Genomic DNA, 24,653 nt, shown 5'->3' with positions numbered 1-24,653 from the left:
GTGTGTGTTTGTATATACATATATATATATAAAGTGAATATACAATTTTTTTATTCATCAATTAAATTTATATAAATTTTCTTAATGTAAATAATGAAAAAAGTTTCTAATCCTCAGATACAAAGTAACTGTTATTTTCTACTGAATGGATTTTTTTCTCAAACACCTCTTGGCATTTTCTTAAGTTTCTTAGTTTTTTCTCCATTCATGTTACCAGAAATACAAGAACTGTATTTCAGATTCGGCAGATTGGAATATAAAAAGTATTTCAGTGGCTTAATTTATATAGTATTTAACCAATCATCGTTTTATTGAATGAATCACAGAGGTTGGGCTCATGCAAAACATGTGAAATCATCTAGTGTTATTCATCCAATAATTAGCAAACCTTAGCTTATCATAATGTACAAATTAAATTGTTAATCCTGAATCCTGAACAAATTACTGCCTGGGTCTATCCTGATTAAATTGTTCATTGTGCTTTTTTCTTATTACACCTAGTTATCAGTCCATAATATATGCTACACAAAATTCCATGGCTTCTTTTTTTAAAAGTCGAAATTTATTTATTTATTTATTTATTTATTTATTCAAATTTGTATACCGCCCTATCTCCCGAAGGACTCAGGGCGGTTCACAGGCACATAAAACATTTATATACAATTAAAATAACTATTAAAAAACTTATTCTAATGCCAAATATTAAAAAATATAAATATAAATCTTAAAACCAAATTTAAACCCCTGTAAAATTTAAAAATCTATAAATTTAAAATCTAAATTTAAAATCTAAAATCTAAGCCAGTCCTGCACAGATGAATAAATGCGTCTTAAGCTCGCGACGGAAGGTTCGGAGGTCCGGAAGTTGACGGAGTCCTGGGGGGAGTTCGTTCCAGAGGGTGGGAGCCCCCACAGAGAAGGCCCTTCCCCTGGGCGTCGCCAGACGACACTGTCTAGCTGACGGCACCCTGAGGAGTCCCTCTCTGTGAGAGCGCACAGGTCGGTGAGAGGTATTCGGTAGCAGTAGGCGGTCCCGTAGATAACCCGGCCCTATGCCATGGAGCGCTTTAAAGGTGGTTACCAACACCTTGAAGCGCACCCGGAAGGCCACAGGTAGCCAGTGCAGTATAACTATAACCCGCGCAGCCGTATTCTGAACTAACTGCAGCCTCCGGATGCCCTTCAAGGGGAGCCCCATGTAGAGAGCATTGCAGTAATCCAGGCGAGACGTCACGAGGGCGTGAGTGACCGTGCATAGGGCATCCCGGTCTAGAAAGGGGCGCAACTGGCGCACCAGGCGAACCTGGTAAAAAGCTCTCCTGGAGACGGCCGCCAAATGATCTCCAAAAGACAGCCGTTCATCCAGGAGGACGCCCAAGTTGCGCACCCCCTCCATCGGGGCCAATGACTCGCCCCCAACAGTCAGCCGAGGACTCAGCTGACTGTACCGGGATGCCGGCATCCACAGCCACTCTGTCTTGGAGGGATTGAGCTTGAGCCTGTTTCTCCCCATCCAGACCCGTACGGCCTCCAAGCACCGGGACAACACTTCGATAGCTTCGCTGGGGTGGCCCGTGTGAAAAGTACAGCTGGGTGTCATCAGCGTACAGCTGGTACCTCACACGAAGCCACTGATGATCTCACCCAGCGGCTTCATATAGATGTTGAACAAAGGCGAGAGGATCGACCCCGCGGCACCCCACAAGTGAGGCGCCGCGAGCCGACCTCTGCCCCCGTCAACACCGTCTGCGACCGATCGGAGAGATAGGAGGAGAACCACCGATAAACGGTGCCTCCCACTCCCAATCCCCAATCGGCGCAGCAGGATACCATGGTCGATGGTATCAAAAGCCGCTGAGAGGTCTAACAGGACCAGGGCAGAGGAACATCCTCATCCCTGGCCCTCCAGAGATCATCCACCAACGCGACCAAAGCCGCCTCAGTGCTGTAACCGGCCGGAAGCCGGACTGAACGGGTCTAGATAGACAGTTTCATCCAGGTGTAGGGGAAACTGATATGCCACCATATTTCTACAACCTTCGCCGAGCGGGTTGGAGACCGGACGATAATTACCTAAAACAGCCGGGTCCAGGGAAGGCTTCTTGAGGAGGGTCTCACCACCGCCTCTTTCAAGGCGGCCGGAAGACTCCTCCACCAAAGAAGCACTTGTAATTGCCTGAGCCAGCCTCGTGTCACCTCCTGAGTGGCCAGCACCAACCAGGAGGGGCACGGGTCCAGTAAACACGTGGTGGCATTCAACCTACCCAACAACCTGTCCATGTCCTCGGGAGCCACAGGGTCAAACTCATCCCATAAAATGTCACCAAGGCCGCCCTCAGCCGTCTCACCCGCGTCACTACAATTCTGGTCCAGACCATCCCGAAGCTGAACGATTTTATCGTATAGATAACCGTTAAACTCCTCAGCACGTCCCTGCAACGGGTCATCCCGCTCCCCCTGATGTAAAAGGGAGCGAGTCACCCGAAACAGGGCGGCTGGGCGGTTAAATAAATAAATAAATAAATGCTCAAATTTGTGACAGATCCAATATATTTTCAAACATGACGGTGATCTCTAATTTAGAGAAATTACTAGGCTACATCATTATAAATGTAGAATATATGTTGTAATGCAATTATAACAATTATAATTGTAAATGTAATTATAATTGTCTTAAAGTGTGTTAGGATGTTATATGCACACATACACAAACATTTTTAACAACTGGACAAATGGTGACCATGAAGTTGAGGAAAGTTAAAAAATATGAATAAAATAAATATGCCTTCTCAGGACTATAGATCCACAAACAACTTCTTGTCTTCAGCCAGGAAAACTTTTCATTTTTCAGAAATTATATTAATCATAAAAAGCATCACATCTTACTTGTTCACCATGCTTATTAAGTCATACTGCTATATCATGTATCCTTTAAACCTTGGTTAATTTCATTAGAACTTGCATTAATGTTTACTGTGATATCTGCAAGAGAGTGAAAAAAACAGTGCATTAGTAATTGACAACGAATATATAGAAATACATTCAACTGATGAAAAGTGAATGCTCGCTCTTCATAAATAACTGATAGCATAAAAGTAGGTTAAGAAACAATCTTAAGACCATTGTAAAAATTGTAGTTATTTGGGAATGGGTTTTCTTATTAGTAGCATATTCTCACATACATACCCAGCCTCCAAGAAGCAGATCACCATTTTCAGAAAAACACATTAAGCACTTACTATGTTGTCTTTGGAGAGCTAGGCAAAGGATCTTTTTTTCCCTGTCTCTGGTTTTTAAATTTAAATTAATTTAAATTATGTCTTACTGGTTTTCCTAAACATTGGCAAGGAGGCAACCATTCTAATGAGAGAACTGCTCTGGAGTATGAGCAGCTGAGAAGACTTTTTAATGTGCACAGCTTCCTATTTGGGGAGGGAATCTGGAAGAGAATTATGGATATTCTCTGCTATAAAGTAGAATGTGATACCATACTGAATTATCCGCCTGCATTCTCAAATGTTTCCCACCTTGATTTATTGCTATTTCCATACAGTATTAAAGAGCAGACATGACCTCTGTTACTTTTGAATATGTATTTATTAACTAAGAAATAGAAAAAATAACAATGCCAATCTTGCTGCCTTTTGCAAAGCTGTAAAGACTAGCTTGTGTGCCCAGGCCTGGGACTCAAGTGTTTTAAGAGTGCCATTTCCTAGATGTATTACCATCCATAGCAATAGTTTACTTGGTGCCATATATATGTTTACTTTACTTTATATAATAGTTTACTTGGTGCCACTTGGAGTCCTAGTGGATAACCATTTAGATATGAGCCAGCAGTGTGCAGCAGCTGTTAAAAAAGCCAACACAGTTCTGGGCTGCATAAACAGAGGGATAGAATCAAGATCACGTGAAGTGTTAGTGCCACTTTATAATGCCTTGGTAAGGCCACACTTGGAATATTGCATCCAGTTTTGGTCGCCACGATGTAAAAAAGATGTTGAGACTCTAGAAAGAGTGCAGAGAAGAGCAACAAAGATGATTAGGGGACTGGAGGATAAAACATATGAAGAACGGTTGCAGGAACTGGGTATGTCTAGTTTAACAAAAAGAAGGACTAGGGGAGACATGATAGCTGTGTTCCAATATCTTAGGGGCTGCCACAAAGAAGAGGGAGTCAGGCTGTTCACCAAAGCACCTGAGGGTAGAACAAGAAGCAATGGGTGGAAACTGGTCAAAGAAAGAAGCAACTTAGAACTAAGGAGAAATTTCCTGACAGTTAGAACAATTAATAAGTGGAACGACTTGCCTTCAGAAGTTGTGAATGCTCCAACACTGGAAATTTTTAAGAAAATGTTGGATAACCATCTGACTGAGATGGTGTAGGGTTTCCTGCCTGGGCAGGGGGTTGGACTAGAAGGCCTCCAAGGTCCCTTCCAACTCTGATGTTATGTTATGTTATATTTATTTTGTATTGTTTTTATATTTTATGATGTATCCTGCAATCACTTTTCAAGATTGACAGCTACAGAAATCAAATAAATAAATGTGTTCATTTTTTCACTGGGTAACCTGATGACGATAAATTAATCTAAAAGGAAGCACAAATGGTCAATACAAACCTTAAATGACTTGTCATTGTTATGACTGGTAGCAATATGGAAACTATTTCAAGACACTTCAGCCTCACTTGGTTTGTTCAAATACTGACTGAGCAAACCTAAAAATAAAAAAATTAAAAAGAAATAAGCAACCAATAAATAACAGAAATAAAAATTTTACTTATATTGATACAAAATGATATCTACAAAGTTTATTTAACACTCTAATTAGTTTGGATTAATTTACCTGATTATAACTAACAAGCACAGCAGAGAATTTTAAAAATTTAAAATTAACAACAATTAAGCAAGTTATAAAACTAATTGCAAGTTAATGAATTCTTGAAACAAATACCAAAATCAGGAGATACATTGATTTTCAGTCCAGATAAAGGGTTGCAATTACCACAGGTAAAATCATGGATAACCCATATAATTGAAAGTGTTTACAAGGAGGAAAAAATGTCCTATTCACAGTTAAATTGTACATAATTGCTTGCAGCTTGGAAGTGGCAGGTATAAGAGTTTAAGCATTTTAAACCTACATAATCATTGAGAATGTTCAGAAATTTGAAGCTTTAAGGTCCCATTTGATGGAAGGAGCAGGTAGAGTTCTAGTAAAATCTTTTAGCTAGAATCGGCTAGCTAAAACTTTTAGCTAGCCGAATCTGTGCTGGGCAGCTAATCAACGTAATTTGACAGGCGTTGATTAGCTGCGCAGCACAGATTCGGCTAGCTAAAACTTTTAGCTAGCCGATTCTAGCTAAAACTTTTAGCTAGCCGAATCTGTGCTGCGCAGCTAATCAACGTAATTTGACAGGCGTTGATTAGCTGGGCAGCACAGATTCGGCTAGCTAAAACTTTTAGCTAGCCGATTCTAGCTAAAAGTTTTAGCTAGCTGAATCTGTGCTGCGCAGCTAATCAACGTCATTGACAGGCGTCCATTTGTGGCGTGTTTTAGCTAGCCGATGTGGCCAATGTGGAGTGAAGATTAATGCTAAGTGCTGTTTATGCTAACCCCTTGTAAGTTGTAATAATGGCAAAACGAACGGGCAGTGGCACATCCCCTCACCAAGCCAAAGTAAAAAAGAAATGCGATTCTTTTAAGATGGAATGGCTGTCGGCGTATGTGCAAACGGAAGAAAAAACTGTGAAACTGGGTGAGATTTTTTCTTTTTCGAGCGAGAAAGGTCTGCTCTGCAAAATATGTTGCGAAGCCAAAATAGCAAGCGAGTTTTCGGAGGGGAAAATGTGGACAGAATGGAAGCTGGACTACCTCAAGCGTCACATTCAGCACCAAAGTCATTTGAAAGCGGTGGGAATTGTAAGAAGATGCAAGATGGGAATGGGGATCGGTACATTGTTGAGGGAGAGCACCAAAGATCGAGAGAAGAGGAACGAGCTGTCACTCGTAAAGAAATCCAACCCCGAGCAAGTTAAAATTCTCATCGACAATATTCTCCTAGCCATTAACATGAATGCCTCTATGCTGTCGGTTCAACAAATTCACGATCACATGGCAAAGTACGTGACTATTCCAGAAAGCTGGCGAAGCAAAAATTATGCCTTTGAGTTTGTGAATTCCATCAATCAAATAGTGCAGAATGAGACGATGTGTAAAGTTAAAAATGCACCTTGGCACACCCTGATCGTAGATGAGAGCACAGACATAACAGTGCACAAAATGCTAGTCCTGTATATTAAATACAGAGAGGAAAACAACGTCAACCATAAAACTGTATTTGGCGGCATTGTCCAGCTGACAGCATGCACCGCTCGGGATATTATGCAGGCAATAACTCAGTTTTACACCAATCATAAACTAGACATGCAGAGAATGGTGATGCTGACCTCCGACGGTGCCTCAGTAATGTTAGGAAAGCACAACGGAGTTGCAGCTTTATTAAAGCAGCAAATACCACATCTAACTGAGCAACACTGTGTAGCCCATAGAGAGGACTTGGGCATTGATGATGCGTGAAAGGCGTACCTTTGATGCGTGACGTGGAAACTTTTCTTAGAACGGTTTATTCCACTTTCTCTAGATCCACTGTAAAGAGGGGAAAATTGGAAGAGCTAGCAAAGATTCTTGATGAGGATTCACTGTCATTCAGGCCTCTGAACGAAGTGCGGTGGCTGTCGCGGGACAAAGCCGTGAATGCTGTTCTGAGGAACTACACTGTCCTGGAAGAATACTGCAAGAGAGAATCCAGTGATAACAGAGATCCAGTGGCGAATTACTGTTACAAAAAACTGACCGATTCAAAGTTCAAGTTTACTCTCACTGCTCTAGGAGATGTTTTGGGCGAGCTGGCACAGCTGTGTCTTTCTTTTCAAAAACGCAACCTGACTGTGATGGAGGGGCACTGCTTTGCAAGAGCAAAGATTGAGAAGCTGCGTTCCCAATACTTGACAGGGGAAAAGGATATCAAGTGGAGTGACCGCGTCAAAGAGGCGATGAGGGCCTCGTCAGCTGATGGCAGAGATACCGGCGGTGAGATTATTTGTTTTATTCGTAATCTCTGCGATCACTTGGATGCTCGTTTTCCAGAGGATGAATTAAAGGAGTGGTCTGCATTGGACATTGAGGCATTGAGCTCAGACATCAGTTTTGAGTACGGAGCAGCAGACATTGCCACATTGGCAAAGAAGTATGAGGCCATTCTCCACCAGCCACATTCTGTGGAGGACATTAACGGTGAATATGCTGAATTCAAGTACATAATGAGGCAAAAACTGAAACAAGGGTCAATCAGCACATTTTCAGATATGGTGGCTGCAACACTAAAATGTGAGGAGCTGAAACACGTCTCACAGCTTGTGGATATTTGTGCTACATTTCAAGCATCCAGTGCGGATTGTGAAAGAGGATTTAGTTTAATGAATCGGATCAAAACAGCATCCAGAAATCGTCTTGAAGTGGATCATTTGGACCAGCTGATGCGCATAAAGTCAAAGCTGCAAGCAGACGAGGACATCAACCTGGACAATGTGTACAACCATTGGAGACGTGAGGAGGACAGACGGGAAAATTAAGGTGAGATTTAAGTCTTCAATCAGAATGTGCTCATCTAGTGTCACTTATTTACAATTTTCTTTTATGGATATTGATCATTGAACACTGCCACTAGTTTGAGTTGTAAAAATCAAATGAGTGAGTCATATACTGAATTTTGTGGAAAAAGAGTTACTTGACTGTCTCCCAGACCACAGTAGAACAATCTCACCCAGTGCATGGCAGGAGCTTCACACAATGGCTTATGCTCATAATGCAAGTCAGAGCTTTATAATAAAAATGTTAAGTATGTTTTCAAAATCGGGAGTTTAATCTTTAACAAGATTTTTGTAATTTTCATTGTGTAAGTGGGCTAAATCACTTAATTAAAAGTGTTATAACAGAAATGTAAATGCTGTAATTTGATTCTTTTAATAAATCATGTGACTTGAATGGATGCGATGCTGGCATGACCCGCACGTCTGATGTTGCTCACAGTGGTCCAAGGGACCGCTCAGGGAGTTAGTGTGCTTGCTCAGACTCGTGAAAAATTAGAGGGAACATTGCTCTCCCTCAATCCTATGCCACAACTATAGAGATTCCAGAGATCAGAACTATTCTCAGATTAGCTCAAAATAAAAACTAATACAAATACAATACAAAAAACAAAACAAAAGTTCAGAACCTGCAGAAAAAAGAAAACAGGAGAAAAGGCAACAAAACACTAATAAAGTGGTTTTGAACCTTCATCACTCCAACCATAAACTAATATAATCAGTTTTCAATTATTTTTAAAGTTACAAATAAAAAACTCTTCTCTCATAACTTAACTTTTATCTATATCCAGTTTAGAAATTCTTATTTTTCAGTCCTAGTTCAGCAGTTTCCCAAAATATCAAATATAAAAAATATTGAAATTTATCCCAAGTCAAATAGTTTATATTTTCTTTTGTTCTATACAATCTCGATCATTAAATTATTCCTATGGCACTGCAGGATTGATCTTTCATCACTTTTTCCCATTTAAAGGAATCTTCAAAGACTACTCTGTAAATTCCATAAAGAGGCATTGTTCAGAATTTATTCTTGAAGCTGTTCCATGTCCAGATCCTTTTCTTAATTTGTCTTTTCAATTCCCGTTTTAGTAATCTCAATTTTATTGTCTTCCATGCCTTCAAACTCTATAATATCTATGCCAGATAAAAGTTCATATCATCTTCTAAAAATTTATCCTTTGAAATTTCTAACCTTTCTGCGATATTAGTTATTAATATTTTAGTTTATTTTTCAAAGAAAAAAAAACCTCAAGATAAGAAAAAGTTATAGGTGGTTTAACCGTTTTAAGTCTTTTTGCCTGAACTTTTAGCAACAGATTTATATACCGCTTCACAGTGCTTTTACAGCCCTCTCTAAAAGGTTTACAGAGTCAGTATACTGCCATCAACAATCTGGGTCCTCATCTTAGCCACTTTGGAAGGATGGAAGGCTGAGTCAACTTGAACCTGGTGAGATTTGATCTGCCAAATTGCAGACAGCCGGCAGTCAGCAGAAGTAGCCTGTAGTGCTGCATTCTAACCACTGCACCACTGCAGCTCATGTTCCCTCTAATGTCCATTTGCAATCTGTATCAGTTCCTGATACAGTTTAGATCTGTTTCAATTATTTCCCACAAATGTATTATATACTTGCTTTATATTATTTTATTACATTCATGTTTTTCAAATCTTTTAGCAAAAATCACCAATATTCCAAATCTCTCTGGTATCCCAATTTGTTTATAACTTTCTTAAGTATTTTTTTTTTTACAATTACATACTAAATCCTCAAGTTTCTGTGTAAAAATTCTTAAATCCAAAGAAGATAAAACACACCAGGTGTCAAATGAAGCTTGCTGTTTTGAAGGTCCCTAATATCCATGAAGTGGTTAAATTGAATATTTCTGAATGTGATTAGAAAATGAGTTTGGCTGGCATAGTATCTTTATTAAAGGCTCCACCAACTGCTGAGAACAAAGATTCTGTCTTGCTTGGGTCCTGGCACTCAAATGTGTGAAAGACTGCTGTTTTATGGTTTCCTCATGAGGAGCTGCCATCAGTGCACGTGTGGGCTATCTTCAATTCTCTCCAGAGAAACTAGAGATTCAATGGACCAGTCTACTCACTGGTCTTTCATTTTTCACAGTGGTTGCCTCCTCTCATTTTCAGAGATGTCTTCAGTCAGCCATGATTCATATCAGAGCTTTACAAACACCTATTGTAATAATTAAAGGTATAAAATTTTGGCGCTTCTCATATCTGAAGAAGTTGGCTTTATTATATGTTTTTCTGTGTCCTTTTAATTCTTGTTTCAGCTACCCATGTCATTTCAAGTTCAATAACAAAATACAAACTTCTAGATAAGATCTATATTCACAGAAATACCTTTTTAGAAAGGCATGTGAATTCTAATATTCCAAAAAATGAGGAGAAACCCCTCTTGAAAAAATATTTAGTGCTAAAAGGGATTAATACAGTTGATTATTCTAACTTGGTTTATGCTCATTACCATAAGATGATCAAGTGAATGCTTCCTGCTGCAAAAGCTACTGCACAGACTACAGAAGGAACAAGTGGCAGCAATTTCCTGAACGCAAGCTCACACAATAAATAAATAGGGAGAGCTGACAGGAATTTCACTGGGGATTTTTTTAAAAGTTCCTTACAAGTGAGTATTGGGAAACAGTACTAAATTGAAGATGTCTTTATTCTTGGAACACTTTTAAAATAATGGATTACTAGCCCAAAGTGGGTTGTTCTCATAAGAATTGATATGACTTAATGAAGCATAGTGACTTTGATCAGGAAGGCTTCAAATTGAATTCTGTGGGAACTGAAATGAAAAGGCTGAACCAAGGACCTAAGATAAAGATTTAGGAAGAAGACTGTTAAAACATTCAGTAAAAATAAACAAACAATATTTGCTTATTAAGTCCCTGGCCTTCATTGTCTAATGTTCCCAGTATGGACAATAAGAAAGATGAGCTTAACATCTTAGTACAGAAAGGCAAACGTGACTTAAGAGAAATTCACAGTAGGATTTTCACAGTAGGAAATTCACAGTAGAATAACTGTACCTTTTAATTATTGTATTCCAATTTATTAAGAGAGAGAGACTAAAGCAATAGAAAAAGAAGAGTTTCAGTTCATGTTAAAAATAGATATATTTGCACAAAAATGCATTTGAATGAACAATACATCAGGAGCAGATGAAAAATAAAAGCAATACTGTTGGCTATGAGTGGTACTTTCAAGTCTTCAAGTAATAACAATGATTTATGTTTTTGATTATCTCAATATAGGTAATTTACAACTCACAAATGAGCCCAAAATTTTAGTCATATGTCTTTGCGGTGATTAAGTAAAACACTCATGTGATCTATTAGCTTAATGTAATTCCTGTTGGCTTCATAAACCATGTAAGCCCACCTGTTTTTGTGTGGCTTCTGGAGGCAGACATAAGGATCGACACAATGCCAGATGCCTGGATTTTCATCACAATTGCAAGGTTGCTGCAATAATTATACATTTAAAAAGGGTTCCTAACTTTCTTCATTCATTTGCTATCATAATTCTGAATAGTTGCTAAACAAATTGATGTGTCACAAATTCTGCCAAGTAAAACAATCAGAAATTGACAAATTTTATTAAAAGACAAATGCTTCCATGAGCTGTTTCATCGCATTCTCAACTGACAAAAGTGTATACCTTTTAAATAAAATTCTTAGTTGGAAAAAATATTGTATTTTTTCCAACTATCCCTTCCAAAGGGTTTCCAAAAACCCTTCTTCAGATGTCTCCAAAATAAACTGATCAGTGCTTTTTTTATGGAACAGTTAATAATCTGTTATTTTTCAGTTTATTTTGAAGATAATCTGAAAAATAGTAAGTCTGTAGTGATTAAATAACTCTAGTTTCCTTTACAGGATCAATTTGTTTTTTTAAGAAAGATACAAATCCAAAAATCAATTCTGAAAAACTGAAGAAGCAGAACTGAAACTTGAGACTGAAATAATTACAGCCATGGAATTTCTATTTACTTTGAATTGGTTTAATTTTTTGAAGCCAGAAAATTGAATTATGGAGTTGCTCATGGTTTGGCCAAATAATTGTTATCTATTATGTTTGAGAAATTCCAGAGAGGAAGTGTAGTATCAAATGATTGAAGGAAGACATATGTTATCCCAGGTTTTTTTAACAAAGTCCTGTATTCTTATACTTTTTTGTTAAATATAAAAGAATGAGGAGGTATCTTAAATTCTAATCTATCAAATTTGCAGATGAGATAAACTCAGTGAAATAATATCTCAAAGTCAGAAAACAATCTTGATAGGTTAGAGAAATGGGGAAATAATAACACAATGAAATGTAAAAAAGATACAGTAATTATGAAGTCTTTTACTGAGGAAAAATAAATAAATTCAGTTATAAGATGAAGAATATCTGCCTTGACAACAATACTTGTGAAAGAGAGTTTGGAACAGTTAATAATCTGTTATTTTTCAGTTTATTTTGAAGATAATCTGAAAAATAGTAAGTCTGTAGTGATTAAATAACTCTAGTTTCCTTTACAGGATCAATTTGTTTTTTTAAGAAAGATACAAATCCAAAAATCAATTCTGAAAAACTGAAGAAGCAGAACTGAAACTTGAGACTGAAATAATTACAGCCATGGAATTTCTATTTACTTTGAATTGGTTTAATTTTTTGAAGCCAGAAAATTGAATTATGGAGTTGCTCATGGTTTGGCCAAATAATTGTTATCTATTATGTTTGAGAAATTCCAGAGAGGAAGTGTAGTATCAAATGATTGAAGGAAGACATATGTTATCCCAGGTTTTTTTTAAAAAGTCCTGTATTCCTTTCCTTTTTTGTTAAATATAAAAGAATGAGGAGGTATCTTAAATTCTAATCTATCAAATTTGCAGATGAGATAAACTCAGTGAAATAATATCTCAAAGTCAGAAAACAATCTTGATAGGTTAGAGAAATGGGGAAATAGTAACACAATGAAATGTAAAAAAGATACAGTAATTATGAAGTCTTTTACTGAGGAAAAATAAATAAATTCAGTTATAAGATGAAGAATATCTGCCTTGACAACAATACTTGTGAAAGAGAGTTTGGAACAGTTATTTATCACTAATTAAATATGAACCAGCATCAGATTGACTTTGCAAGAAAGGAAAAGAAAAAGCAACTTTTTCAAGTATAGTTTTCAAATCAGAGAAGGTAAATATTTCACCTGATAATGCATCCAACCCATGAGTATTCTGTTTTGGGCATCAATCCATAGAAATATTTTTAAAAATGGAATTGGTATAGAAAACAGCAACAATCAATAATCAAATTTAGGAGAGAAATAGTGAAAATACAAAGAATGTGCAATTTTGCAAAGAAAGACATAAAGGCATTATAGAGAAAGCTAAAACCTGTTTTCTATCATCTCAGAGTACAGGACATGAATAATGGATTTAAGTAACAGGGAGCAGATGAAAAATAAAAGCAATACTGTTGGCTATGAGTGGTACTTTCAAGTCTTCAAGTAATAACAATGATTTATGTTTTTGATTATCTTAATATAGGTAATTTACAACTCACAAATGAGCCCAAAATTTTAGTCATTGTCTTTGCGGTGATTAAGTAAAACACTCATGTGATCTATTAGCTTAATGTAATTCCTGTTGGCTTCATAAACCATGTAAGCCCACCTGTTTTTGTGTGGCTTCTGGAGGCAGACATAAGGATCGACACAATGCCAGATGCCTGGATTTTCATCACAATTGCAAGGTTGCTGCAATAATTATACATTTAAAAAGGGTTCCTAACTTTCTTCATTCATTTGCTATCATAATTCTGAATAGTTGCTAAACAAACATAAGTTGAGGATAACTTATATTGATGTGTCACAAATTCTGCCAAGTAAAACAATCAGAAATTGACAAATTTTATTAAAAATGCTTCCATGAGCTGTTTCATCGCATTCTCAACTGACAAAAGTGTATACCTTTTAAATAAAATTCTTAGTTGGAAAAAATATTGTATTTTTTCCAACTATCCCTTCCAAAGGGTTTCCAAACTATAGCTAACAATTAAGCTACAGAAGCTGATAAATTCTGGCAGAACCCTTTAAAATCTTACCAATGATCTAGTTTAGGGCTGTCAAACTCACCGGATGCATCATTGGCCACGCCCAGTTTAGCAAAGGGGGGGAGTTGCGATACATCATGTGATGATGCCATGACAACATGAGTTTGTCACCTCTGATCTAGTTAAAAGTGCAATTTGTAAAATAAAGCCCTCAAAAAGGGCTCAGAAAGATCAGTTTACATTCCAATACAAACCAACTACTGAACAATTGTATTTTTCTCAGACTTCCAACAATGCATAGTAAAAAGCTACCAATGAACAAGCTGCACTCCAGAGGAGTCAGAAGCATCTGAAATCTCACATAATTTTTGGGCTATTTTGTAATTTCCAAGAGCATCTTGTAGGACAGTGCTGAAAAATTTCTGAGCTTACTATCCCAGAACATTATGGTAGAAGAAATAATAATAATAATAATAATAATAATAATAATAATAATAATAATAATAATAATAATAATAATAATAATAATAATAATAATAATAATATTTTAATTTTTAAACATGTTGGATCAGGTTGCACATTTCTGGAAGGTGTTCAAAATGCTAAAACAATTTCCTTCCTTCTTAAAAACCATGTTTAAAATAATCTTTTTGAAACAAAAGTTGTAGTTATTGTTTCTAATGATTAAATGCAGACCAAACATTAACACATGTAAAGATCAAGGGAAACACATTATGATATACTTTAAGAGTTCTATATATATTACTGGTCATTCAAATACATAAATTATTTAGCATATTATATGGAAGTGCACATTTTCTTATTTGAAAAGTGGTAAAAAAAAACCTTTTAATTTATAGCTTAATTAGTAAATTGAAAAAAAATTCTAGGGTTAGTTTGAGAATAAGATTACACTAAGGTTTTCTGGCTATTTGTATTTAACCTTCCATATAGATAGTATTAAATTTACTTTAAAGGAATCCAATTCAGCTCTATTATGTCAAATACATCTTAGAAAAATGTATTAAATATAGTAATATATTGAGAGCTGGCTTGAGTAGTGCTTAGGGCATCAGGCTAGAAACAGAGACAGTAATTCTGAAATTTTGTAAGAAAGTGCAGGGACTAATCTAAGCAATCACTAGGAGTTAATATTGACTTGAAGGCACAAAATGTTATCTATTGACTTGCTCTGATCACTATTCAGTGGCAGTATAGAACTTAAAAATATTATCACAATATCATTTGCTAGCAATGTAACTGTTGCTACAACTTAAATCAGCAAACATGTCTGCTGTCCAAAAATTAAACATATCTGATTTTAGCAGATGTAATACAGAAAAAAACAAGTTTAATAACATCCAACTCTACTATTGTGATACTCCACAATATTAAATTTCATTAGTCATGGCAGGCTGCTATAAAGAACAAGCAACTAAAAATGTAAATTTCTGAACCCAAATGGGTTTTAACATAAAAATGATTAGTTTTCATTGGATAATAAAAGGGAAACATGTCCGGGGCAGCATCCTAGTAAGTTATCAAGAACAAAAAATAAGGGTTCAGAGGAGGGATGCTTTTCTGTAAATGTTTTAAAATCTTTCCTATATTTATTCTTTAAATTCCCAGGATTAACACGAGTCATACCAATGGTTAATTGGGAAAGTTTATCCTGTGAATTGACGTACATTCAGTGTACGCCCTCTAGTGTTCTTTTTTTAATAGCACGATTCAAACTAGTCAGCTTTCTTGCAATCTATTGTTTATATACGTGTTTCCTCGGAGCCAATGTGGTGCAAACGGGTGAGAAGTGGCTACTATCCAGCACCTTTCAGATTCATATGGCTTTTTTTTTAAACTGCAGCTCTCTGCTCATGGGTAAACTTTACCTGAGAGCCCCCGGTGGGCGGGAGGGCGGCAAGTTTTTCCCGCTTTCCTCCCATCCACCGGGTAGCCCTTCCCACCCTCCGTTTTCTCAGACAGGCGCCCCGCCATCTATTTCCTCTACCTTGGTGTTAAGCGCAGCTTCCGAAGAGGGGTTGCCGTGGAAACGGAAAATCCGCCTTGTGACGCGATTCCACACTAGTGGCTTTTCTCCCCGGCCCCCACTTCTGACTCACGCACGCAAAGGCAGCCAAGTAGCAGCCCGATCCTCGCGCGGCTCCAAGCCAAGACGTATCGGCCGATTACTCAGCCCAGGCCCTGGAAGCGCCCCCGGCGGAAGATTCAGGCACTGATAACAAACCCACCTTTCAAGCATGGCTATAGCATTTCGCTATTAAAGATAAGTAAGGCAACTTTAGCGTTTAAAAGGGATTTGTGCTGGAGTCTTTTTTGGGCGGAGGGGATATTTCTCCTTTAAATAATTACAAATTTGTCGAAATATTCTGTTTTGTTTTTTTAGCAGAAATGCAGTGTTGCAAGTATCGGCAGTTTGGAAAACCTGACCTAATGCTCTTCAGATTTTTTTGTACTGCAGCTCCCATTCTCCAAACTTATATTTATGCTGATTAATACGGTACACTTTTAATCAGAGTTTGTTTTAAAACCTGTCTTTTCATAATTTTCTACATATTTTGAATTAAGCTTTTGGAAGGTTTTAAAATCTTTTTATTAAGCAGATACAAAGAGCTATTATATAGCCTATTAAATATAATTTCAATAGAGGAAAACTTCCAGCTAAGCAAATTAAACCCTTAATTATATTAATTATATATTAATTATATATTCAAGTTATGTTGAAACTTTCTTAAATCATTTTCAAATGTTCTAGCCATTAATCTCATTAATCATATTATGCCATACAAACAGATTAAATTGCAATCCTGTGCACTGTCTCATTGAAATCCATTATTCAACTATATAGTAGCTAATAGGCCGGGCTATTTACGGGACCGCCTGCTGCTACCGAATACCTCTCACCGACCCGTGCGCCTCACAGAGAGGACTCTCAGGGTGCCGTCGCGACAGTGTCCTCTGGCGACGCCCAGGAAGGGCCTTCTCTGTGGGGCTCCGCCCTCTGGAACGAACTCCCCAGGACTCCGCCAACTTCGGACCTCCGAACCTTTCGTCGCGAGCTTAAAACTCACTTATTCATCTGCGCTGGACTGGGTTAGTTTTTAAATTTATGGGTTTTTAATGGGTTTTTATTTTAAATTTTTAATCTTGGCCAATTTAATAAGTTTTTTAATTGTATTTTAATCGTATTTATATTGTATTATTGTGTATTTTTTATCTGGCTGTGAACCGCCCTGAGTCCTTCGGGAGAAGGGCGGTATAAAAATTTAAATAATAAATAAATAAAAATAAATAAATAAATTATTAGGCAAGGTATACAGAACCTGTAGTTAACTATCTATCCCCAGATGGAAAAAGAAAACCAAAAGAAGATGAAATGGCCTAGAACTGAAAAATAGCTGACAAAAGACAGAAAATAAAACAAGAGAGAAAAAATTGCTCAGCTAAACACTGGGTTCCAGAAAATAGCAGGAAAAGGCAGAGTCATATTTATATAAATAATGCAAAGACACGGAGGGAAAAATGTGATATATACTGGAGAAAGAAAATACAGGTTGTACTCATTTAGTGACTGCCTCGTTTAGTGACTATTCACAATTAGGATAGTGATGAAGAACAGTAACTCTATGACCAATCATTGCATTTACAATCTTCACAGGTCTGTAAAGCAAACCAAAGCTGAAATAAGCAGAGTGACAGTTTCACTTAGTGACTGCTTTTTTAACAACCCAATTGTTGATCCCAGCTGTGGTCACTAAATGAAGATTATCTATACAAAGAAGAAAGAATACAAATAACAGAATTGTACCAAAAAAAATGCCAAAAATCAGTGAGAGGTATGAAAGTTTAATCACTGAATTAGAGCCAACCATCCTTGAAAATTAAGTTAATTGGGTTTCCAAACTATAGCTAACAATTAAGCTACAGAAGCTGATAAATTCTGGCAGAACCCTTTAAAATCTTACCAATGATCTAGTTTAGGGCTGTCAAACTCACTGGATGCATCACACATTGGCCACGCCCAGTTTAGCAAAGGGGGGGAGTTGCGATACATCATGAGATGATGCCATGACAACATGAGTTTGTCACCTCTGATCTAGTTAAAAGTGCAATTTGTAAAATAAAGCCCTCAAAAAGGGCTCAGAAAGATCAGTTTACATTCCAATACAAACCAACTACTGAACAATTGTATTTTTCTCAGACTTCCAACAATGCATAGTAAAAAGCTACCAATGAACAAGCTGCACTCCAGAGGAGTCAGAAGCATCTGAAATCTCACTTAATTTTTGGGCTATTTTGTAATTTCCAAGAGCATCTTGTAGGACAGTGCTGAAAAATTTCTGAGCTTACTATCCCAGAACATTATGGTAGAAATAATAATAATAATAATAATAATAATAATAATAATAATAATAATAATAATAATAATAATAATAATAATAATAATAATAATAATAATAATAATAATATTATTATTTTAATTTTTAAACATGTTGGATCAGGTTGCACATTTCTGGAAGGTGTTCAAAATGCTAAAACAATTTCCTTCCTTCTTAAAAACCATGTTTAAAATAATCTTTTTGAAACAAAAGTTGTAGTTATTGTTTCTAATGATTAAATGCAGACCAAACATTAACACATGTAAAGATCAAAGGGAAACACAATATGATATACTTTAAGAGTTCTATATATATTACTGGTCATTCAAATACATAAATTATTTAGCATATTATATGGAAGTGCACATTTTCTTATTTGAAAAGTGGTAAAAAAAAAACCTTTTAATTTATAGCTTAATTAGTAAATTGAAAAAAAATTCTAGGGTTAGTTTGAGAATAAGATTACACTAAGGTTTTCTGGCTATTTGTATTTAACCTTCCATATAGATAGTATTAAATTTACTTTAAAGGAATCCAATTCAGCTCTATTATGTCAAATACACCTTACAAAAATGTATTAAATATAGTAATATATTGAGAGCTGGCTTGAGTAGTGCTTAGGGCATCAGGCTAGAAACAGAGACAGTAATTCTGAAATTTTGTAAGAAAGTGCAGGGACTAATCTAAGCAATCACTAGGAGTTAACATTGACTTGAAGGCACAAAATGTTATCTATTGACTTACTCTGATCACTATTCAGTGGCAGTATAGAACTTAAAAATATTATCACAATATCATTTGCTAGCAATGTAACTGTTGCTACAACTTAAATCAGCAAACATGTCTGCTGTCCAAAAATTAAACATATCTGATTTTAGCAGATGTAATACAGAAAAAAACAAGTTTAATAACATCCAACTCTACTATTGTGATACTCCACAATATTAAATTTCATTAGTCATGGCAGGCTGCTATAAAGAACAAGCAACTAAAAATGTAAATTTCTGAACCCAAATGGGTTTTAACATAAAAATGATTAGTTTTCATTGGATAATAAAAGGGAAACATGTCCGGGGCAGCATCCTAGTAAGTTATCAAGAACAAAAAATAAGGGTTCAGAGGAGGGATGCTTTTCTGTAAATGTTTTAAAATCTTCCCTATATTTATTCTTTAAATTCCCAGGATTAACACGAGTCATACCAATGGTTAATTGGGAAAGTTTATCCTGTGAATTGACGTACATTCAGTGTACGCCCTCTAGTGTTCTTTTTTTAATAGCACGATTCAAACTAGTCAGCTTTCTTGCAATCTATTGTTTATATACGTGTTTCCTCGGAGCCAATGTGGTGCAAACGGGTGAGAAGTGGCTACTATCCAGCATCTTTCAGATTCATATGGCTTTTTTTTTTAACTGCAGCTCTCTGCTCATGGGTAAACTTTACCTGAGAGCCCCCGGTGGGCGGGAGGGCGGCAAGTTTTTCCCGCTTTCCTCCCATCCACCGGGTAGCCCTTCCCACCCTCCGTTTTCTCAGACAGGCGCCCCGCCATCTATTTCCTCTACCTTGGTGTTAAGCGCAGCTTCCGAAGAGGGGTTGCCGTGGAAACGGAAAATCCGCCTTGTGACGCGATTCCACACTAGTAGCTTTTCTCCCCGGCCCCCACTTCTGACTCACGCACGCAAAGGCAGCCAAGTAGCAGCCCGATCCTCGCGCGGCTCCAAGCCAAGACGTATCGGCCGATTACTCAGCCCAGGCCCTGGAAGCGCCCCCGGCGGAAGATTCAGGCACTGATAACAAACCCACCTTTCAAGCATGGCTATAGCATTTCGCTATTAAAGATAAGTAAGGCAACTTTAGCGTTTAAAAGGGATTTGTGCTGGAGTCTTTTTTGGGCGGAGGGGATATTTCTCCTTTAAATAATTACAAATTTGTCGAAATATTCTGTTTTGTTTTTTTAGCAGAAATGCAGTGTTGCAAGTATCGGCAGTTTGGAAAACCTGACCTAATGCTCTTCAGGTTTTTTTGTACTGCAGCTCCCATTCTCCAAACTTATATTTATGCTGATTAATACGGTACACTTTTAATCAGAGTTTGTTTTAAAACCTGTCTTTTCATAATTTTCTACATATTTTGAATTAAGCTTTTGGAAGGTTTTAAAATTTTTTTATTAAGCAGATACAAAGAGCTATTATATAGCCTATTAAATATACGGTAATTTCAATAGAGGAAAACTTCCAGCTAAGCAAATTAAACCCTTAATTATATTAATTATATATTAATTATATATTCAAGTTATGTTGAAACTTTCTTAAATCATTTTCAAATGTTCTAGCCATTAATCTCATTAATCATATTATGCCATACAAACAGATTAAATTGCAATCCTGTGCACTGTCTCATTGAAATCCATTATTCAACTATATAGTAGCTAATAATCAGCAATTTTAAGGCATTCTGTAAACTTCAGAACTGAAGATGAAAATATGGTTGTGCATAAAATTATGGAAGATGAGCTGGATGTTAACACAACTTGACAGCATGTTTCAGATTCTTTGAAGTTTATTCTTATAAATAATGGCATGTAATAGAATAAACAAGCTGTTTTAATGTTACCTTTAAGCAGGCCAGTGAAAAAAGAACCTTCTAATCTATCAATAAGATTTTGAAAGATGGAAAATATACATTCTACTTTGAAATCGAATAATGGTATTGAATAAAAGCTGCCCACATAAACTGGAAGACACTGAAATTACCAGTGACACTTTCAATTTTATTACACTATTATAAAATCCACTTCCTCATGGAAAGCTACTATGGCTTTCATTTGTGTTTTAACTTTTTTATCAGGCAAAATCTACATAATACAAAAAAGTAGCAGTATGCTCCAGCTTTTGCATCATCATTTAATTTCTCAGTAAAATGAATATATAAAATATTAGTGTGGATTTGCTTTACTGGCAATTACATTGTCATACTTAAGCAAAATATAAAATTGTGCTGCTGCTGGGGTCAGGATGTTAGCAGAGCACAGTATTCGTACTGTGTGTCTTCTGGAATTTTTATATGGTGTCTCACTTCTTACATTTTCCTTGGACTGTATTATTGTAATGGAACATGGATGTTCATATTGTCTTTGTATGATTCCTGCCCAGAATTATGTACTAAAAATAGGCACCTGTATAAATTTCTGAATAAAATCATTTTAAGTTTTTGCAAATGTTAAACATCCATTATTGATTACAACTAAACTACAAAGTATATTTGCCTATCTTTTCCAAACTGCTGCAGTTCTCCCAATGATTACAACTCCAAGATTGCAAAGGTTCATTCAGTGCAATTGTTCTTGAAATGTTGTTTCAGAGAAATAGTTTTTTTAGCTCAGCATTCTGCCAGCAACCAGCCAACTAACCAGTTGCAGGCCTTAATATTAGCTCTTTTTAAAACAGAATTGTAGGGAATGGGAAAGATGAAATACCATTGCCATTAAATCTGAATCTCTAAAACTGGCCACAAAAGAGCAAATAAATGTTACTTTAATGTTAAAAAAAGATCTTCAGCAATGTTCTAAGACAGATTTTAAGCAGCATATATGAGCACTTGGAACTATCCAAGGATCCAGTATAATTTAGACTATTTTTTTTATGATGGACTAGTTCCACTAGATCTTTATAGTGAGAGAACACAACACTTCAATTTCTCACACAATATCCTACCTCAAAATGAAATGAAGTCATTGCTTAAAATCACAGGTTTGCTTACGGGAAGTTGGGTATATGCAACCTTTGAGGGAATGTAAATACGAATTTGAATTTGGTTACACTAACCCCATGGCTGAAGACCATATTAGGAACACATCATGGGCCTTGAAATATGGTCCTTAAGAATTTAGATTGCACATTCTTGAAAGAGGCAATTCTTAGACTGAATTAGGCTAAAGGCTGAATTCTTCAAGTAAGCACTAAATTAATGCTATTATCATTCTTCCTACTAACCAAATGAAATAACAGCTTTTGGAGAGGTATCATGAGATGCGGATAAAATGAAAACTAATTCAAGTCTGCAACATTTAACATTTGGAATACCAATCAGTATAAGGTGATAATTCTATCAAAGTGGAAATACTTCAAACAAATTTTCTTACTGCTAGTGAAGGGAAGCAGCTTGTCTTCAGCTTGTCCATGAATACCAGGCCCAAGTAGTCTAAGTTCTGAATAAACATTCCAACATTTTAACTGTTTTTAATGACACATCCAAGTAACACATAAATCTAACTAGAACAAAATCTTATTTTATTCTGACTCTAAATCTTTTGTAGGCTCCTCCAATCCCAAAGCCCAAAAAGCATCTGCTGAATAATTCCATCATTTTATCTCAGTATACAAAAATTGAGGCTAATGATTCTTTTGCCTCTAATGGACTTCTTTCTGTTTGGGGAAGGTATGCCTCAAAGAGTCATTTGTAATTATTACTTTGGCCATTGACTAGCAAAGTGTGCCTCACATACACTATTTCTGCATGTCTTAAATATAAGTATCTTATTGAGCATCACCAATAGAGTACTTCATAGAATCCACTGAGCTACACAGATATTCTTGCATAAACAAGATGATGTTTAGTGTTTTCATAGACATAAAGTTGAAAACATTGTTATAAACAATTAATCCAATTCAGCTAGCATTCGGAAGAAATTCCAATGCGCTCAGTGAGTTCTTCCAACAGTAAGTATTTCCATGCTAAACCCAACTGAAGGACAAATGCAGTAGAAAAAGGGCACACAGAGGACTGTCGTCTGGGGCAAAGAATTATGATTTCTTAGAGGCATGCATATTTTCAAAACAGAAAGTCCCTACATGCTTTTATTAATAGAAATACACAGTTTCCCCAAAAATAAGACAAAAATAATACACACACGCACACCAGTATATCAAAGTTATACACCACAAGATTATCAGAGTAGGTTTACATGTACCCCTAATGCATCATGGGATTTGTTTTAATGTTATACGTTACACTAATCCAACCACTGCTAGTTTGTTATATAATGTTATATAATGTTTGGGCCTAGTGTTTGCCTCTCTGAAAAAGATATCATTGAAATGCATTTAACTACTATTGCTGACAACTTGCATGTCTACAAGTGCTTGCTGAGTAAAATGGATTTTGTAATTTAAAGCTAGAGGATAAACCTACCATACTGTTTATACTTGTAAATAAAAAATAATTTTAGGTGCCAAAATTAGGTGTGACTTGTTAAATTTATTTCCTTATACATAGATAGGGTTATCCACGAGAACATACATTAATACTTTTTAAAAGTACCTATATAACTTGTATATACTTATGAACATGCCCAACTGAAGTTAAGCTGACACTCAAATTTTTAACCAAAATATGTGAAAAATGGAAACCTATGGAAAAGCCAGTAGTAAATACTAAAGGATACAAAAACCTGAAGAACTAGTTTATCCATGGGTGATTCGTTTTTCACAACATCTTGGTCAAAAATTCAAGGATTGGTTTATACACGGATGAGCTTATAAACATGTATGTATGGTAGTTTACCTAGTCTATTATTTCTGATATGAATAGAAAAGACCTGTTTGCAATGTGTATCTCTTATAACTATGATAATTATCAATTTTCTCATAATACTGTTTAATTTCTTGCTTTAGAAAATTCAAAATATATAGTGTAGTACTATAATTATACTATTAGGATTAAATGTGTAGTTTTAAAGAGCAATACTTATTACCTACAATTATATCTTATTATTTACTTAAATGGGTACCTGTAGAAAAGTCCTAGTGATAACCTGACTATTTATTAAATATGAGCATTCTTAATCTGTATAATTGTCCAGGATGGGGCAGAAACCATCAGAAAAATGGTTCTTCAGATAGTCAGGCCTATGCCATGAAAGTCTTTATGGGTAATAACCAACACTTTGAATTGTACCTGGATGCTAGAAGGCAACTACTACAGGTCATGGAACAGAGGCATCATATGGGCATAACATGGTATGCCCCATCATGGCCCACACATTCTGGACCAATAAATTTCTAAATAGTCTTCCTCCACAGCTCCATGGAGAATATATTGCAGCAGCCCAAATGGAAAGTGATAGGAGATTGTCTGCAAAGTCCCCAGTCTAGGAATTGCAACTGTTAACTTGGAAAGGCTCTTTTTGCATATAGAGCAGCTGGATGAGGTAGATTTACATCATTCCTTTTCTGCTTTTATTATGGCCATCCAGTAAAAGAATCCTTTTGGAAGGTTTTTTTTAAAAAAAATATTTTTTGAATCTTGTTGGTTCTCTTAAAAATAAGCATTTTTTAAAAATTAAAAATAAATTCCTTAACAGGAATAGCATTTTTAAAAGTGAATAGTTAGATCAGTGGTATTCAATGTTTTAGGCACCAGGGACCGGTTCCGTGAAGAAAGGATTTTCTGCAGACCAGAAGGAGGCATGGTTTTCTGTGCTACTTGCATACTGGGGATGGGGCTTCACTTGTTTGTGCAACCCAGTTCCTGACATG

The 24,653-nt window shown here is 36.2% G+C and overlaps 1 protein-coding gene across 1 annotated transcript in view; it reads right to left on the bottom strand.

Moving 5' to 3' along the window:
- The window catches only part of ACSL3 (acyl-CoA synthetase long chain family member 3), a 62,011-nt gene that overhangs the window by 34,779 nt on the left and 2,579 nt on the right, over nt 1-24,653 (bottom strand). Inside the window, exons 2-3 of the mRNA XM_058187607.1 lie at nt 4,623-4,720; nt 2,887-2,982 (exon numbers count right to left, since the gene is read on the bottom strand). The gene's annotated coding sequence lies outside the window, so the exon portion shown is untranslated. The remainder of the gene's footprint in view (nt 1-2,886; nt 2,983-4,622; nt 4,721-24,653) is intronic.

This window comes from Ahaetulla prasina, chromosome 6 (genome assembly GCF_028640845.1).
Source record: "Ahaetulla prasina isolate Xishuangbanna chromosome 6, ASM2864084v1, whole genome shotgun sequence".
In the NCBI taxonomy this organism is placed as follows: Eukaryota; Metazoa; Chordata; class Lepidosauria; order Squamata; family Colubridae; genus Ahaetulla; species Ahaetulla prasina.
This window is presented reverse-complemented; position numbering and strand designations above follow the sequence as displayed.